At 42.9% G+C, this 16,930-nt stretch overlaps 1 long non-coding RNA gene across 1 annotated transcript in view; it reads left to right on the top strand.

Annotated features, from left to right (window-relative positions):
• The window catches only part of LOC137326995 (uncharacterized), a 62,824-nt gene that overhangs the window by 40,188 nt on the left and 5,706 nt on the right, over nucleotides 1–16,930 (top strand). The window lies entirely within an intron of this gene.

Here is a 16,930-nt window from a genome sequence, read left to right as displayed (position 1 = left end):
TGCCAGAAATGTTGTCCCTCAGAAAGCCATTCCATCTCCCCATCTGACTACTCACTCAGACTGAATCTGAAATCATGTCCTGCTCAACCTAAAGCTGAACTTTAAATCCAGTCCATGAACAAGGCTGCTTATTTTCACCTCCAGAACATGACACGCCTATGCCTCATCACCGCTAAATCTCTCATATCAGGCTTTGTCACTGCAAGCTTTGATTTCTCCAATCCTCTTCTTGCTAGCATCCACAGCTCTACCCTGCACAAACTCCAATTCACCCAACACTCTGTGGGTCATAGCGTAACCCAAATAAAGTCTTGTACATTCATCCTCACTGGCTCCCTGTTCCCCAACACATCCTTCAAAATCTTTAAATTGCTGGGCGCACTTTTCGATATTCCAACTCTGGTCTAATGTGCATTCCGCGCTCACTCCACTCCAGTAATGATGGCAGAGCCATTCAGGAGCTACATTCCTTCACTCGGGAATTTTCTTTCTAGGTTCTCTTCTCCTCGCTACCTCTCTTTCCACTTTCAAAAACCTTTTCAAAACTTAGTGCTTCAATGTTGCATTCCAGAACCTCCCCTACTTTCTCTACTATTTCCTGCTTGATGTACACCACACGGCCTGTAAAGCATCTCATTGTGTGAAAGGCGTTATATAAACATAAGTTGTTGAATACCCCAGATTTGTGAAAGACTGAGGAAATTCAGGGCCATGGTTTGTTTAAGACAAGTCCTCCCTTGTAGTTCCACTAGGTGTGTTTACTTATATTGGAAGTGTATGTTTATAGTCCTCTCTCTTCCCCTCCCTCAACTGAGATATAATAAGACTGATGCAGTGAGATCACCTGGAAATTCATGCTGTTGATTAATCTCGACCATATACAGAAATTTTACAAATTTGTACACAGCAGTGAATAACCACCAATGATTTTTAAGCAATGTCTTTACATAATACGAATACGCATTTCCTAATATCATGTAGTATATTTAAAGATACTGTAATGCACAGCATGATGCAAATGAAAGCTGCATATCAATTATTTTCCTGGTTTATCCAGTAAAAAGTAACAGAACAGTCCAGAATGTCCAGGACTCACTGCCATTTTGCAGGATTGCCTCTATAATGCCGCTTTTGATTGAAATGTTAACCTGCTTTAAACCAACATTGAAATGGCTCTCACCAACATCACAAACAACATTTTCTGACTGTGACTGAGGTCCATTATCCTTCCTCCTCCTCCTCAACCTCTCTGCAGCCTTTGACGCAGTCATTCACACCATTCTCCTCCAATGTCTTTCCTTCACTGGTCAGCTCAGTGGCACTGCCCCTGCTTTGTTCCACGCTTGCATATCCAATCATGGTCACAGCATCTCGAAGGCTTCTCTTCCCACCCCACACTGTCACCTTAGGAGTCTGTCAAGGATCCATTCCTTAGCCCCCCCTCCTCCTCCTTGTTTACATGCTGTTCCTTGACAACATCATCTGCAGATTGGGGCAACTTCCATATGCACACTGATGACACCGAGCTCTATCTCCTCTCCCATTCTTTCAACCCCCTCCACTGCCTCTGCGCTGTCAGACTGCTTGTCCGACACCCAGTCTTGGATGAGCCATAATTTCTTCCAGCTAAAAATTGGGACAACTACAGCCATTGCATTCAGCCCTCCTCCCCATAAACTCGGTACCCTCACCTCCAACTCCATTCCCCTCCCAATCACTTTCTCAGGGTGAACCAGACTGTTCACAACCTCGGTGTCCTGTTCAAGCCCAAGCTCAATTTTTAACCCCATATCTTTTCCATCACAAAGACTACCTACTTCCGTATATATAACGTCACTTGCCTCTGCCCATCTGCCACAGAAACCCTCATTTATGCCTTTGTCACCTCCAGACTCAAGTGTTCAAATGCTTTCCTAGCCAGCCTCCCGTTCTGTACCCTCCATTAACATCAGCTCATCCAAAACTTTGCTGCATTTATACTATCCCACAGCAAGTTCCACTCACCCACCACCACTGTCTTTGCTGACCCAATTAGGCTTCCAGTCCCACAATACCTCAAATTTAAAATGATCATCCTTGTTTTTAAATCCCTCCGTAGCCTCATCTCTCCCTATCTCTAACCTCCTCCAATGCTCCGCCCCAAACCCCCAGTTGAAATCTCCATTCCTTTGACTCTGGCTATTTTGTGTATGTCCCTCTCCCCCTTCACCCCATCATTGGCGGCCATGCTTTCAGACGCCTAGACCCCAAACGCTGGAAGTTCCTTCCTAAGTCCATTCACCTCTCCACCAATTCTTGCTCCTCCTTCTTAAAGCCCACCTCTCTGGCCAAGCTTTTCATCATCCTTCCTAATCTTTTCTTTTTTGGCTCAGCAACCATTTTCCTTGCATTTCAGTGAAATACCATGGGGTGTTTCTCTACATTAAAGGGACTATATAAACATAATGTGGAGATGCCGGTGATGGACTGGGGTGGACAAATGTAAGGAGTCACACGACACCAGGTTATAGTCCAACAGTTTTATTTGAAATCGCAAGCTTTCGGAGCTTTGCTCCTTCATCAGGTGAGTCGCCTGACGAAGGACTCACCTGACGAAGGAGCAAAGCTCCGAAAGCTTGTGATTTCAAATAAAGCTGTTGGACTATAACCTGGTGTTGTGCGACTCCTTACATATATAAACATAAGTTGCTTTCTAGCATCAAAAATAATGAAAGGTTGTTTTTTATTTAACAAGTCTTTGATAAAAAGATAAATTAATGTGGTAGAAAAACTTTAAAACGGTTATATCAGCTTATATTGTATTTATACATTGTTTTTCATGCATTGATACCTTACAGATGTGCATTGATCAGACCCCATATGCTTAATAGCATTGTGTAAGGGCAAGTCCTTTTCATCAAAAGAAAATGCATCTGATACATGCTACATTCTCTCCCCGCCTCCCCCCCCTCCCAATCCTCTGTTGAAATGAAGAATCACCACATGTCTCTCACTCATTCTTTCCCAGGATTCCAAAACTATGAAACTCATTAACTTCTTCGAGCCTTACTTCCTTCTACAATCTACAGGTTTAAAACCCAAACTCCATCACTTAGCCACTGTTTCATGGTTTGTTTGGTCTTATCTTAAGGTTTTTTCAACCTTTGCTGGTGCCCTGTAATATGGGGGACATGGCTCTTTGCCCAAAATTGTCAAAAAGAAAAATCACAGAAAACTATATGTTATTTGCAATAAGTTTGACCTACATTACTGTGTAGTCACTTGACCTTCTTTCCCTTTGTGGGTTGGAAGGGGTTAGCTACTGAGAAAGTATATCATGAGAAGAAACTGTGAGACAATTTTACACAAGTATGCAGCACAGCATAAGACTGACTCAGTATGATTCACATTAAAATACAGACATTTTGTATGCACCCTGACACAGAAAGGACAATCCTCACACAGCCTTCCACAACACTCTAGGTACCCATTTGTCATCGTTTTGCCACAAGCAACCACAATAATTTTATTTTTTTCCTTTCTTCTATTAAAAAGATCAATACATAGGTTTCCAAAGAGTCTCGAGTTATTATAAGATAGAGCTGCTGTTTAATCACAGATGAAAGTATTGGTTGTCATTAGCTGCATAATTGATCTGAGAAGACAGCAGACGTACTGAAAGTAGTTATAAATTTCCATCTGACCATCATTGACCAGACACTGTCCACTGACCTTTCACCTTAAAGATAATTAGGTATGGATAACAGATTACTATAGCACGAGAAAAAAATGTTGGATCAGAGATATTCAATAACACAGAGTTCTCCTAAATCAATAATAAACTTTAAGTTTATAACCTTGTATTATACACGTTGTTATAGTTACTAAAAGCAAGCAAATTTTCTTCTGTTTTCATTTAAACTTTTTTTAATGCATAAACCCGTTAAAAAGGAACATACTGATAACTATAATATGTTTTTAAAAGACTAGAAATGTTTCTTGATGTTAGCAAACAACAAATTCTTTTGGCAGATCCCCTTAGATTACTTGGGTGTAGTACCAAAAGGCACTCCACTAGATACTACTGAGTCCTACAAGGATGCTTCAGTATCTTGGGCTGGCTGCATGACCCATGTTTTTACCATTGCTTCTTCTCCCTCACCCTGTTTCATTCTTGTAATCATCACTATATCACTATTTCCTCATTTATCACATTTCTTTTATCCTTAATACTACCCTGCACCATAAGGCTTGGTCCTTCAACTTGTTTTCTCAATTTGAAAAAAATTTGACAAAACACCTTGGGGGTGATTTTAAACCCCAAAAACGGGTGGGTTGGGGGTGGCTGGGAGTTGAAAATAGTTGTTTTTTTGGGTTGCAACCGCAAAATTTTCGGACTTTGCATTCCCAGTGGGAAGCCTGTACTTTTACGCGCCGACGTTAAACCCGGAAATAAAGCCGGGTTGTGGTCGCGACCCAAAGAAACTATTTTCAACTCCCACCCGCCCTCAACCCACCCGTTCTTGGGGTTTAAAATCACCCCTCTTAACTTCAAAAAAGAATTTATTGACTACCCCAGTTCGATTTCATATCTTTTATGTGGCCTACAGGACACCACGGAGTCTACAGATCCAGACTTCAGATTCTAATTCGGAGCTTAATTTTTGGAAGCCCTGAATTCATGTTTTGGATACAGATGTGGATTGTTTTTGGAGCAATGAATCCAAATTGAAAGTTCTGTTTTGGAACTTGGTCTATCCTGGGCAGGTTTTTGTGGGAAGGTTCCGATGTTGCCTGCGTTTGCGCTTGCCTGAGAGAACGGGGGTAATGTCCGAACTCAGAATCCCTCTGATTTGGGTAAAATTGAAGAAAAAAAATGTGAGCTTGATGAGCCAAGTGGTCTTGTTTCCTTGTTCATGCAACAAGTAGATCTGAATTGCCCAAGTATGAATTCAAAAACAACTTCAGACCTTTTGGATCGTGCCTACAGTGTGATGTAAAGGGAAGAGAATCTGACACCTATTTCCCATCGTAAAAATGGTCCAAATACTCCATCTTGGAGGAATATAACGTCAGTGTTGTTCACAGGAAAGTGTGTAGAAAGTGTAGTAAAAATCAGCTTCAAACTCAGCCTCCTTGTCGCTAAAATGTTGTTGCCACACACGAAGACACAGGTACTCAGCCAGTGTAGCAATTGGAGACACAGAGCAAACAACACTGGTTAGGTATCAATGGAGTCACCCTGCTGAGAATTTGTAATATAAATGACACCTCTCCATTGAAGTTGGGCAGTCAAACTCAAACCAAAGAATTTGGACTGGGTCGGGGCAGCTACTGTAAACAAGGTAGACGTTTCTGTTTCTGTACTGGAAAAAAATTCAAGCTTAGGCAAAAGGCAAACCTGATGCTACAAAAGCTCTGCTTTGGCTCATTTTATTAATCCACCAAGTTTGGATAAACTTAGGTTTCTATTTGTCCCTTCTTGGCATTATGGAAAGATTCTATTTGTGTCCAGCAGTGTATCACCTCTGGTGTTGGGATAAACATGTAGTGGAGATTTTGCAGTTACATTACTGAGGACCTTAGAAGCTGTGTTTATGTATGTATTAACACATTTATACTGGGAATCCATGTGAGTAACATTCAGAGGTTATCCAGCTAACAAACAATTAGTTTACAATGAAGCCCAGCGATAAGACTTACAATGTTATGATGAAACATAAAATGGTTTTAGTTTCAATAAAATTTGTTTGAGAACATTTTGCTTCCAATTTGTTCCCTCTCTTGAAGATACTGATTTATTCTAAGGTATGGTTCCTTGGATAGTGGCAGGCTTTTAGCTTGCCCTTGTGGCTAGAATTCATATATGAACCAAAACAATGTTAGCAGCCTATTTGACCATGAGGGGAGGTACCTGCCTTACCCAACAGACACACATCCATTTTCCAGCTGAGGTCATAAGGAGGCAGTCAGAAGTGGAAACCTTCCCCCCCGCCCCCATTTCAAGGGTGATGATATCAATAGTAGAAGCCTTTCTGTCATCACAACTGAGCTGCACTAACTCAGCATGGACCAGAGATTATAACTGGGGTCCCAGTGCTCAGGCTGCGGCCCGCGAGAAGTCCTTTGACTCATCTGTCTTGCCAAAAAGTCTTCCAGAATTGTACAATCAAAATTCCAAGCAGGTGATGCAACTTCGCTTTAAGAGGTGCATCCCCGCTTTGAGCAGCCCTCAGAAGCCGCTTTGAAAATTGCTCGTGTCACGTGGGCAGGCTGCCCAGCTCCCGATGGGATCGGCAGGGCATCCCGTCAATCATTATAAAATGAGGCCCCGGAGCTAAAGTTGCCCGGGCCTCACTCTGACAATGTCATGGAGGCCCCTCCCTCCCCCAACATCTGATTCGCGCCCCGAGTTAAAATCAGGGTTCTAATGCTTCTTGGAAATTAAGCCCAATTTCTGCTACACACACATACATTTGTTCCAATAGGGCCATTGTACCAACTAGAAACCTATCTTCTGAACTTTCGTGGTTTGTGTAGTTCATCACCACACCAAGTGGTACATCTACCCACTAATCCATCAAATGAATGTACTTTGAGAAAAATCTTAGCAATTAATTACCACTTTGTGTGTCAGATTTGGCTCAGTGGTATCACTCTTGCCACAGAGTCAGAAGGTCGTGGATTCAAGCCCCATTCCACAGACTTGAACACATAATCTAGGTTGACACTTCAGTGCAGTACTGAGGGAGTGCTGCACTGTCAGAGGTGCCATCTTTCGGATGCGACATTAAACTGCTCTCTCAGGTGGACATAAAAGATCTAATGGCACTATTCTAAAAAGAATAGAGGAGTTTTCCAGGTGTCCTGATCAACATTTATCCCTCAACCAACATCACTAAAACGGATAATCTGGTAATTTATCTCATTGTTGTTTGCGGGGCCTTGTAGTGTGCAATTAAGCAGTCCATGCCCGCATGCAGCAAGACCTGGACACATCCAGGCTTGGGCTGGTAAGTGGCAAGTAACATTCGCACCAGACAAGTGCCAGGCAATGACCATCTCCAACAAGAGAGAATCTAACCACCTCCCCTTGACATTCAACGGCATTACCATCACCGAATCTCCCACCATCAACATCCTGGGGGTCACCATGGACCAGAAATTTAACTGGACCAGCCACATAAATACTGTGGCTACAAGAGCAGGTCAGAGGCTGGGTATTCTGTGGCAAGTGACTCACCTCCTGACTCCCCAAAGCTTTTCCACCATCTACAAGGCACAAGTCAGGAGTGTGATGGAATACTCTCCACTTGCCTGGATGAGTGCAGCTCCAACAACACTCAAGAAGCTCAACACCATCCAGGACAAAGCATCCACCCCATCCACCACCCTAAACATTCACTCCCTTCACCACTAGCACACAGCGGCTGCAGTGTGTACCATCCACAGGATGCACTGCAGCAACTCACCAAGGCTTCTTCAACAGCACCTCCCAAAGCCGCGAGCTCTACTACCTAGAAGGACAAGAGCAGCAGGCACATGGGAACAACACCATCTGCACATTCCCCTCCAAGTCACACACCATCCCGACTTGGAAATATATTGCCGTTCCTTCATCGTCGCTGGGTCAACATCCTGGAATTCCCTACCTAACAGCACTGTGGGAGAACCTTCACCACACAGACTGCAGTGGATCAAGAAGGCGGCTCACCACCACCTTCTCAAGGGCAATTAGGGATGGGCAATAAATGCTGGCCTCGCCAGCGACGCCCACATCCCATGAACGAATATTTAAAAAAATTTGGCTGCCACGTATCTCTTCATTACAACAGTGACTTCACTTCTAAAGTGTTTAATTAGTTGTAAAGTGCTTTGGGACATCCTGAGATCATGAAAAGCACTATATAAATGCAAGTTCTTTCTTTACTGAATTGTCAGGGGTGCCATCTTCCAGAAAAGATGTTAAAATAGGAATTATCTGCATGTTCAGGTGGCTGTGAAAGATCTCACGACAGTATTCGAAGAAGAGGAGGGGGAGTTCTCCCTAGTCTCCTGGCCAACATTTACACCTCAACCAACACCACCAAAACAGATTAACTGCTCATTTCTCTCATTACTGTTTGTGGTACCTTCCTGTGTACAAATTGGCAGTTGTGCTTGCCTATAAAGCAACAGTGACCACATTCCAAAAGCAATTTGTTGGCTGTGAAGCACTTTGTGACATGAAAGAGAGCTAGATAAATGCATGTCAGCACCTTCAAGAGAGGGGAGGTGCAAAGGTAGAAAATTGAGATTGTGGGACAGTCATTAATGAAAACGATATTGTATGAGGAGATGGTACGATAGAAGTAGGTCATACTCTAATATCCTCCATCTGGGAAAACATAGTGGCCAAAGATGTAGCCTCAGGTGGTTCATGATCTGTTGCTTTTATAGCAAAATATTTTCTTGTGGTCTGTTAATCAATTCTGATATTTAAATATCAGAATACATTTACATTACTTTATAAAGTCTGAGAATCATCCACTCCAGTCATCTCACCACTGTACAGTGACAATTGATCAGCAAGTGACATATTTAAGGTAATTTGGGTAATTCAGTTTTTATAAGGACTCTAAACAGCTAAGAATCAAACAGACTATCATTGACCAGATCGTAGAAAAATAGAACATTAAAGTTCAAGGAGGCTTTAGTTTCTGATCAGTTTCTGATTTTCTTCATTTATTGCAACTCCATTTAGTTTCTGATTTTCTAAAATAAGATATATTTACAGTTTAACACATTCTGTTTAGACATGTGCCATTTAAAATGAAGAAGTTCTGTAAGTATACTTAATACAATCCACATTTTCTAGTCAGGTCATTGCCATCCTTTATACCTTGACTCACCGATGTGAAATGTCTTCAGTTGAAGTACATAAAGAATGCTATTTGTTTTAGTTAAATTTAGATTCAAATGTTTAAAATCCAACCAATCAGTCTCACTAGCAAGGTCGTAAGGCTAGCAGTGAGATTTCATGGTCCTCACAGGCTAAACTGGTGTCAGCCACATATAGATAGCAGGAAAGTTCAATCTTATTTGTCAAGACAAAATGTCATTATGTGGAAGCTGCTTCTTTGGATGTTACCTACTGACAATGTGATGAAACAGAGAAAGTAACAAGTTCACATTCAATTCCAGTTATCATCTCAATATGAATTTGTTTCATTCTCAGCCCTGATTCACGGAGAGACTGAAAGACACTTTGGCCCCGTTATTTACGGGGAGGCGCAGGGAGGGAGGTGTAGCGGCCGGATGTCTGGGTTTCCTGGAGGTCCGGCCGAATTTTACGGCAGGACCTGATTTAAATTTTTGGACTCCGTTTGCCGGCCGCAGCCAGCCAGATTGAGAGTCTGGCTGATTGTCGAGCGGGAAAGCCTATGGTACCAGGTCGCAGCCGGGTAGTGGAGAGGAGTGAGGGCGAGACGGAGAGATCGTGGGTCGGGGGAGTGGGGGGGAGGGCGGCCATGGATTGATTTGGGGGGGCCAGAGACATCGGGGGGGGGGCCGGAGAGATCAGGGGGGCTGGAGATATCGGGGTCGGCAGAGAGATCGTGGGGTGGAGACACAGGGGGGTCCGGAGAGATCAAGGGGGCGGACACATCAGGGGGGCCAGGCCATAGACATCGGTGGGTCGGAGACATCAGGGCAGCTGGAGATATCAGAGGGTGCCGGTGAATTCAGAGGGCCAGAAACATCCGGGCAGGACCAGAGAGGTGAGGGGGGGGGGGTGCTGATGGCAGGAGGGAGAGGGGGTCGGCCGATTGCGGGGTTCCGGTCCCAGGGGTCAGATCGCGCGGAAGTAAACAGGTTTGCTTGTGAGGCCGGGGGTAAGTACTCCTGCTCCTCCTGGCCCACAATCAGTGTTGGAAAAGCACTTACCTGTTGGATCCAGCCATTCTTGCCTCACTTCAGCTGTCAGATTTCCCGAGCCCTGGAGAACCCGGCCCGCAGCCATTAAATTTAAAACACAGGTAAACGTTTGAGGCACACATCCTCATTAATATATTTAAATTAAGGACCCGCCTCTCAAGAGCAGCTTAGTTGCCTGTCCCCCAACCTGCCGCCGTTAAACTGGAAGTGGAGGCAAGGAGACAAGTGGGGGTCGGGTTATACATTTTTGAATTTTTAACTCCCCCCCCCAACCCCGGCCCACCCGCCTCCCCTCCCGCCCGTCCTGGGGGGTTAAAATTATCCTCTTTAATCCAAAGAATGACAATTTATAACCACTATAGTACACTTTACATACAGACCGATGTCTCCGAGCACTTCACAGGGCAGTAGGAGGGGGAACAACAGTTGGGGGGAAGGGGGGGTTGCAAAAACATGGTCCAGTTGATGGGTTGGTAGGACTAGTAACTGTTACATTCCCCACTGAAGCAGACCTGAAGCTCTGTGTACATAAAGGTTTGCAAATTTGTTTTTTTTTGTATATCATAGAAAGTGTAAGAGAGAATTTTTTTTTAAATGCATAGATTAAGCATTTTATGACTGGTTTGTGTAGGAATTGGTTTCCTTCATAAGGTGTTTGATTAACTGCTCATTGATATTCACAATGGAACAGCATTTTTTACACATGGAGGTAGTAAAATCATCATAACGGGAGTTTTATTTATCTAGTTATATTATGGAATTCTTGTACTGACATTTTTGCACAATAACTTTTCACTAAAAGAATTTTGCTACTTTTTTCACCATGCTATTTCCTCTGTTTGCTGTAACAACATCGTATACCTTTTTAAAAAGAAACTATGATTCGGTATCACATAGTGCGCAGAGGAAATCTCCATCCACCTGCCAATATAGCTAGGACATTTTACTCTTGACAAGAAGGCCTTAGAAGTGTGTAGTTAACTGATCTCCGCTGAGCGATGATAGCAATGGGGAAATTAGCCTCGGCGTTCCTGGGCTAGGGAGGGGAAATATTGACAAGAGTCCCATTTCTGATTGCAATGTAGTAACACCTGAAGTGTGTGTGTGGGGGGGGGGAGGGGAGATCGGTTGAGGATTAGAATGAGTTGAGTTGTGATGGTACCTGTGGAAAATAGCTTGAAATGTTTACTGTTAAGGAGCATGCATGAATACTAGTCACTTGATTGAGGTACCAAAGGGAGACTGACACTTGTTGATTTGTTCTCCAGTATGGAGTCAAGGACTTCCAGGGATATAGCATTGAAATATTTACCAAAAAACATAACTTCTTTACAGGAAAACTATATCCCAGAGTTAATTTCCTTTCATTAACTAGTCACTTTCCATCCAGTAAATGGTGATCTTTCTCTGCTATTTCATATTTATTTGGTTAAAATGTTTTTATTTATTTTGATCATCTGAGATGAACTTGTCATGACAATATATTCCTGCTGTGTATTATAGGTCAATTAAGTATTCCAACCCTCAACATTTCTGTATAAAAACCTGCCTATTCCCCACAACAGTTTCATTCCTTGAATACAATTGATGGCATGGGACAACCTCTTATACATGAAGTGTGAGTCCGCAGCAGCATCATTTAGTGATAATTTATAGCAGAAGAAAAATATGCCATGGCAACTCAGGTGTTAAGGACAAGTGATCACACGATGCTCTCCGTGCAATGGAATAAGTAACATTCACAATAAAAGGGAGAGAAAAATTACTTTGAGAGAGAGATGGGAAATAAATGACTTTATACCAGAGTTTAGCTCCCCATGAAATTATTCTTCTGTATTTGCTTCTTGACTTTAGCATTTAAGAAAGCATGGAATAAGAAAAGGCAATTTAGCCCATCAAACCTTCTACAGACCATGTGCAATCCACCTTATCATAAGGTAGATTCTTAGATAGAAAAAAATTTAAGTGGGGAGTTGAGTGGTGTAATGTATTAGCATACTTTGATCTAGGTTTCAACCCAGTTCCGATGGTTGGACTGAAAGTTTTCCTCGCTCTGCGGACTGTAAGAATCCCACATGAGATGTGTTTGGGCAGACTGAGCCCAGATCCTAGTGGGTGCAAACCAATACCACAGAACTGCCCACAATTCGGCACCAGTTGGCTCTATGATCTATAAATCGTCTCGAGGGGGCAGAGAGGAATTTCCCAGATTTTTTGCCCCAAATTGGCTTGGGTTTTTATCTGGTTTTTCGCCTCTCCCAGGAGATCACGTGGTTTTGGATGGGGGTGGAGATCACAATCGTGGGACAGGCTGGATGGACCAGAGGGTTTTACCCTGTCCATCATTGTTCATATGTTTGTAACCCCGCCCAGACTGCTTATAAGGATGGCTGGTGTGAGAAATATTAAAATTCATGCTGATAAAATGGGATTTGCTCCCTGAGGCACATTCTGGGGCAGAGAGAGATGGAGCTTTATGCTGCCTGGTTATGCCATACTTTGCCATTGGTGTGTTTGATTTTAACATTAGGTACCCAAATGGAGATCTGTTTCTTTCATCAGTACTTGCACCCTCCCACCATGATGGCCACAAATAAACTCACAAGTTTAAACAGCCCCTTCACTATCTCTACTATGTCGATATAGACTGCGTTCAACTCTCAAATAAGGCGAGGACAAGGAGGTCAAGCCATTCTATCAGCCATTTAACCTAAACAAATTTGTTAAATAAATTCCTGCCATTTATGTGTCCTTTTTTAACCATTCCTTTTAATTTGGTGTTGAATTGTGTTAAAGCTGCCAATAGTAGTTAAAGGGATGACATGACCTTGAAATTGAGAAAGTACAGTTCTGTACGCAAAGCCAATAATTTGCAATATTTACGGTTCGCTTTGCTGAGTTACCTCAGTAATTTGTTTTCCAATATGTAAGGTTATTGAATCAACAATCTAGACAAAAAAGAATCATTACCAATAAATTGCATACTGATAGGCAGAAATTAAGTGAGAAATCAGATAGGTAGGACAATAGTACAGCTGCTGTGAAGAAATAAAGGATAACAGTTAATACGGTTATATCAACGTACATATATTTTGTGTATGTTAACTTATTTAAGAAGAAAACTAGGGTATTACAAACGATATTTTTTGAGCCAGCTTAAGCACAAAATATAAAATGCTGCTCGGGGCAGATGAATTACCAGAACAGGCCCTAAAACAGGCGTTAGTCCCCTAATTAACATTCGGCAGCTGCCAGGCATGTCTGAAAAATCGCCCGACCCAATATGAGGTAGGACATATTTCAGACATCCTTGGGGCGTGGGACGTAGGCCCACAAATTTGGCCCTTTTTACCCCTATTTTCTGCCTGGAAAGCAAAAGCAACAAGGGGTCCAATATCTCCCCCATTAGGATGGGTGACTGAAAGTGTGGCCAAAGGTATAGGTTTTGATGAAGCTTTAAGAGGCTAGAGAAATACAAGTCGATTTCCTAGACGAGTCTGTATCTCTAAATCTTTTTACAGTATCTCAACATACTGTAATCAGTTAAGGTACAAATTCATTAAAGCACAATGTTTTCAATAAGCAGGTGTTCCTAATAATGTACATCTCTCTTTCATCTATTAGGGCACCTATCTCAATACAATTACAGTTTGGTGCACTGTAGAAGGTTATGTCACTACACCTCTTCATTCTCAATTAACTGTCACTCTGTTCCATTGCTCATAGAGCTTTTAGCGATTATTTGAAATGTGCTTTCACACTTGGAGTATTGTGCACAGTTCTGGTCTCCATATTGTAAAAAGGATATAGAGGCATCGGAGAAGGTGCAAAAAAGATTCACAAGGATGATATCAGAACTGAGAGGATATACTTATCAGGAAAGGCTGAAAAGGCTGGGGTTCTTTTCTCTAGAAATAGAAGGCTAGGGGATGACCTGATAGAGGTCTTTAAGATAATGGAAGGGTTTGATAGGGTAGATGTAGAGAAGATGTTTCCACATGTGGGCAAGTCCAAAACTAGAGGTCATAAATATAAGATAGTCACTAATAAATCCAATAGGGAGTTGAGGAGAAACTTCTTTACCCAAAGAGTATTGCAAATGTCGAACTCTCTATCACAAGGAGTAGTTGAGGAAAATAGCATAGATACATTTAAGGGGAAGATAGATAAGCACACAAGGTAGAAAAGGAATAGAAGAGTATCCTGGTAGGGTTAGATGAAGAAGGGAAGGAGGAGGCTCATGTGGAGCGTAAACGCCGGCATAGACCAGTTGGGCCGAATGGCCTGTTTCTGTGCTGTAGACTCGATGTAACTCTATGCTTTCTGCCATTTTTCTGCAAATGTGATTTTCCACAATAAACTGTGGAGAATTCAGTTTTTATTGCATCATTTTTTAAGCAGAGGTCTTAGGCTTAGTCTGGCCTATTTGCAAAACCAAAGTTCTTGATTATAAATGTTTTAAAGATACCTAAATTGAAATGTTTACTCAGAATCCAAAGAAAGACAAAATATCAAGCCGGAAGGGAGCTGAAAATGATCCAAGCAGTTCCTGTAAATGGGCTAACACCTGTTCTAGGTCGCCACTGGGGACACCTGAAAAATGGACCCAATATCGGGTCAGAAGTCTTTCAGTCATACTTTGGGTACGTTGCTTTATGAAAGTGGTCCTTGTGTCCATTTTACGACCGTAAAATGAAAGCAAAGATGTCCAATTTCGACCCCATTGACCCTAAAATGACACGATGGGATACTAGCATGCACTCAACATGCTCATCTGAAACGTGTCTCTTTTACTTTAGCAGCAGCATTAACCTATTTATTTTAAATGGATTAAACGCTTCCACCAAAATAGAGGAGAGAGGAATTTCAGATGAGCGCACTAAAGGCCCGATATTTATGGGGAGGCGAGGAGCGTGGGGGGGTGGGTGGTGGTGGAGGTGTAGTGGACAGGAATCCCGGAAATGCAGGTTTCCCGGAAATCCTGCCGAATGTAATTTTTTTACTCCATTTCCCGGTTGGCAGCCAGCCAGGTTGAGAGGCTGGCTGGCTGGCTGTCAGGAAGGCCTGCGGCACCAGGCCGCAACGGGGAGCGGAAAGGAGGGAGGAAGTGAGAGATCGTAGGTCAGGGGGAACATCGTGGAGGGCCAGGGAGGACATTGGGAGGGAGCCGGGGAGAAGATCGCGGGCGGAGGAGGACATCGGGTTTGTGGGGAGAAGATCGCGGGCCAGGAGGAATTTGGGGGGGGGGGGGGGGGGAGGTTTGCCAGAGAGGACGTCGTGGGCCAGGGGGATTTGATCGCGGGAGTCCTATCGCGGGGGGGGGTCCAATTGCGGTAGGGGCGGTATCCAATTGTGAGGAGGGAAGCAGGTTAGTTTGAGGGGCTGGGGGAGAAGCACTCATGCTCCTCCTGGCCCACAAGCAGTGATGGATCTGGTAGTTCTCGCCTTCCTTCAGTTGCTGGATTTCCCAAGCGCTGGAAAACCCGGCCCACAGCCATTAAATTTACAACTGTCCTAAAATTTGAGGCACGCAGCCTCATTAAAATATTTAAAAGATGAAACTGCCTCTGGAGAGTAGGTTAGTCGCCCAGACCCCAACCCGCCTCCGTTAAAACCGGAAGTGCGCGTGTTGGAGGCGGGTTGGGGTCGGCTTCCCCAGTTTTTAATTTTTAACCTCCGCCCTCCTCTCCCCACCCCCCCCCCTCCCGCCCATAACATTTATATGTTAATATCCCACAGTGCAATTTCAAGTCAAAATATAGATTGTAAAACGATGATACATAAGAACATAATCAGGCAATCGAAAAAGGCCATTCAGCCCATTCAATCTCCCTCAGTCACATATTTTGTTTACTGTAAACTATTAATTATTTTCTCTTCTTCCTTTTTTGGCAATATTGGGGTCATTTTAGAAATTCACATTCCCAGTGCAGAGAGCACATATCAGGAATTTAGTCAACTCCACCCCGGCCTCAATATTCTGTCCAGTAAAATAAATGGATGGAAAATCATAAGCGATACCCACTCAAATAGACAGGCACAGTAGTGTAGTGGTTATGGGCTGGAACTGATGTTCAAATCCCCCAATGAAATTGAATTCAATAAATTTGGAAACTTGTGACCATGAAAGCTACTAAATTGTAATAAAAACCCAACTTCAGAGAAAGGAAATTGCCATCTAGCCTGGCCTAAATTTAACTCTACGTGGTCGACTCTTAATGCCCTCTGAAGTTGCCCACCTTTTCAGGATAACCAAGGATGGGCAATAACTGCAGCTCTGCCAGCGATTCTCACCCACAAGAATAAAAACAAATTCCCATTTGCGCTACTGGCAGGTGAGGCTGTACATTGACTATGTGTATTCATAAAACTATCCATTATGTGCTGTCCTGGCTGCTGGGAAGTATACAAGAGCAGCGTAGCATAACTTCCCTGTTAATTTCCTTTCATCAAAGTGTTGAAGCAATTAACCTCTGCTCACTCGGGTGTCTACCATCTCTATTGGATATTGAAAGGGCCTGAAGTTCCTCTTCAAACATAAAGAAGGAGAATGCTATAATCCATAATTAACAATCTACTAACAAAATTAGATTCTCATACAATGAATGTTTCAAAGCTGCTCATCCTTACAATTTCACGAACTGATCATTAATTACAGAGAATAGTGGGCAAATCAATGTTTATTAAAAGAAGAATTTTGAGGCCCTGCAGGTTTACAGTTTACATGTTTTGGTTGTCTCGTCATTAGCAGCGAAGGAAAACTAAGAATATAACTGCTTAAAAGGGTGCTAGAAGCAGATTTAATGGTAACTTTCAAAAGAGAATTGGATATATACTTGAAAAGGAAAAAATTGCAGGGCTATGGGGAAAAAGCGGGGGAGCGGGAGTAATTGGATAACTCTTTCAAAGAGCCAGCACAGGCACAATGGGCCAAATGGCCTCCTTCTGTGTTGTATGATTCTATGAAACTAACTGAAATTTCAAGAGATTCAGGTCTACTCTGCTCCATGGGCTCCTCTTAAAATCATGTGAGATC

The sequence above is a fragment of the Heptranchias perlo genome, chromosome 11 (assembly GCF_035084215.1).
Source record: "Heptranchias perlo isolate sHepPer1 chromosome 11, sHepPer1.hap1, whole genome shotgun sequence".
In the NCBI taxonomy this organism is placed as follows: domain Eukaryota; kingdom Metazoa; phylum Chordata; class Chondrichthyes; order Hexanchiformes; family Hexanchidae; genus Heptranchias; species Heptranchias perlo.
The sequence above is the reverse complement of the archived record's forward strand: the minus strand, read 5'-3'. Positions and strand labels throughout refer to the sequence as shown.